This window comes from Phaethon lepturus, unplaced genomic scaffold (assembly GCF_000687285.1).
Source record: "Phaethon lepturus isolate BGI_N335 unplaced genomic scaffold, ASM68728v1 scaffold37031, whole genome shotgun sequence".
Lineage (NCBI taxonomy): Eukaryota > Metazoa > Chordata > Aves > Phaethontiformes > Phaethontidae > Phaethon > Phaethon lepturus.
In genome coordinates, this window is record NW_010516181.1 from 15,598 (window position 1) to 18,503 (window position 2,906).

The window sequence follows — 2,906 nt, forward strand, 5'->3', positions numbered from 1 at the left end:
AGGGCTGTACGTTCACACCCTGCCTGGGCTGAATCTGTTTTCTGAGAGATAGGAATTGCCCAAATGTGGCATTAATGATTGTGAAACCACAGCTTTAATCTCTTTGAAAATCAGTGAGACGACGAGGTGTTGCACAGAAGCTGAAGACAGCAAGCTCAGGATGGTTAATGTGCCAGTCCAGATTGTGGTACCTGACCTAGGCACCCAACAGCCAGCCGACCGAATTCCTGCCCGTGGTGGTGGAGGCAGGCAGCGCCTGGCCATGCTGCGCTGCCAGCAGGCTGTGTGGTTTGTTGCTGTCCCAAACCCAGGTGTCACAGCAGGTCCTCTGCATTAGCCCCAGGCCACTGAGATACTGATGATTTGATTTTGTGGTTTTTTGTTTTTTTTTTTTCTGAGCCAAAACCTATGAACTATGGGTGTGGAAGAAGCAGGAATTAAGGAAAGGTTTGGGGTTTTTATTTCTGTGTTGCTCCTTGATAACCTATGTGAAATGTTTATCCTTCCTGTTACTAACTAATCCGTTCATGGAGCTTGGAAACACCATCTGACTACGTGTCAAAGGAACGCTCACCCGAGGAGTTTTACTTTGAGAGATCTTAACATAAGCAGCAAGCTAGAGCTCAGAATTTTTATGGTATTAGATTCTTCTGCAAGTTCCACACAGTACTGTATCTAAACATGTTTCTTCAGTGTTAAGTGAATGTCTTCTATTTCACATATTTTCTCTAGCAGTGTATTAATAATAGCTGTTGCCAGGAAGGAAAAAAAAAATAAATCCCTCTTTATAAACATTTAGCTCTAGTATAAGATACAAATGATAAAATCATTGGGCTTTTTGTTTTGTTTGTAAGAATACTTTACACTTTGAATGTTTTTCGCTTCTGCTGGGGTTATTTATAAACAGATTTTTCAGGTCTTGAAAAGGGATTTGCAAAATCTAGGAAGAGTGTGAAGCAGAAGACAATGTAATTTAAATACAGAAGGGAGAACTTAGGAGATGGCAGAGCATTGAGAAGGTGTATTTACTGGATCTCTAATCATTGAGTTGACGATTAACTCATTTTCAGGAGTTTTTTCTCACACTCACAAAGTTTCTCACCTACACAAAACTAAAATTATGCTCTTTTTAAGAAAAAGTATACTCACCAGACTCCAGGAATTTCTAAATCCTATTTTGAGTGATAATAAAACTGTGAGATTCAGCAAATCTAAGGGTTGTGGTGAGCAGAACTGAGCAGAACTCGGCACTTATGGCTACTACTCCAACAGTGGCAAGTGCCAGTCCTCAAATACTTAAGATTCAGGGGAAGGTAGTAAGGAAATAGAGTATGGAGTAGACTGAGTATGGAGTCGACTGAAGTCGAGGAAAAAAATGTGAATCAAGAACTCGTTGTGGCAGGTTTCTTACACAGAACAAAACTACCCTACACAAATATTTATTCTTTACTCCTATTTCTCACAAAAAGGTGAGATTCAGGAGCCGTACGCAGGGATGTCCTGTCCCTGGCCTCTGTACCTATAGCATTACGTCCTGGAGATGGGGCGTTGGGTGCTCTGCTTTGGTGGAAAGCTGCGATCCGCTACGTGCCCGAGCATCAGCTGGGTTTCGGTGCGTGATGAGTCCCACTGAATCCAGCGCGATTGCTTGCCTACTTGCAGTTAGGCCTGACTTTAGAAGATCAGTGGATGCAGGCTGATGTGACGGCAGAGTGCAGCCCTCGTCCTTCGCTGCAGCGTGTCCTTCAGCCTCCCCCAGGTACCTTCTCCCTTACCAGCACACAGAGTGTGAGTTCCTCTGGGAACTTCTTCCTAAGCTTGCAGTAACATGGTCACCGTGCACGAAAGCTGCCGGGAGTCAAGAACTTCATATTGCTCAATGCTTTGTGTTGCATGAGCTGATGGTCTCTTAAAATGGCTTCCAGATATCTCCGTGGTGGACCTATGACTCTTGTACTTCAAAGCAGGTCTGCTCCTTGCTCAAGTCCATCTGTGTTTCCCGTGCTGGAGGGTTGGTCTCTGTCTTTAGCCGACTGTGGCTGCCTTTTCTTCCTCTGCCCCGTCCTGGGGCGGGAGGCGGGGTGATTGAGTGGCACGGAAAAATGCAGTTGCAGCCTAAAAATAGATGCCCTGCGAATCATCTGAGAGCCAATCAACCCCAAAGAATTTGCGGTATGTCGCTACCACCTGGGTAATTCCAGTCTAAATCACTGGCTTCTGAGATGGGAAGGATTTCGCTGTGACTCTCCTGGGAAGGAAGGGGGAGTGTCAGTGGCGCCCATCGGCACACGTGTGAGGGAGGAGAAGTAGCTGGGGGCTCTTGCCGTATAGGGGTGTTCTCTTTTTCCTTCCTTTCTTCCTTTACTTCCCTGTTCTCCCCTTGTTCACAGTACCTGCTGCTCAGACACTTGTGCAATTAGGTGGTACAACTTCTGGAGGTAGCTGGAGCGATAGCTAGATGTGCCGCTGCTGGACTGGGCCTCTCCGTGAGATTGCTACAGGTGTGGTGGACTTACTCTCATCCCCCAGCCTGCTTCTGGAGGACTGCCAGCAGAAGCAAGATTTTTGTGTGTCAGGAGATTCTCTGATGTTTGATGTTGCAGGTGGTCCCTTGTCGCTCTTTCCTGTCTCCCACCCCTGGGTCGGAAGCACGTACTGCAGAAGTACAAGGGACATTTGGAAGCAAGATGCAAAACTGCAGGGCACAGCACAGGCACCCAAAGGCTGGATTCCCAAGCGCCCACCTTCCTTGCTCCCCCTCCGTCTCACAGAATCACTAAGGTTGGAAAGGACCTTCAAGATCATCAAGTCCAACCATTTCCTCAGCATACTCCCTTGTGCAAAGCTTGAGCTCGAGTCACTAGGTTGCAGTCTTTGGGTCAGGCCCTGGATACAATTCAGGACCA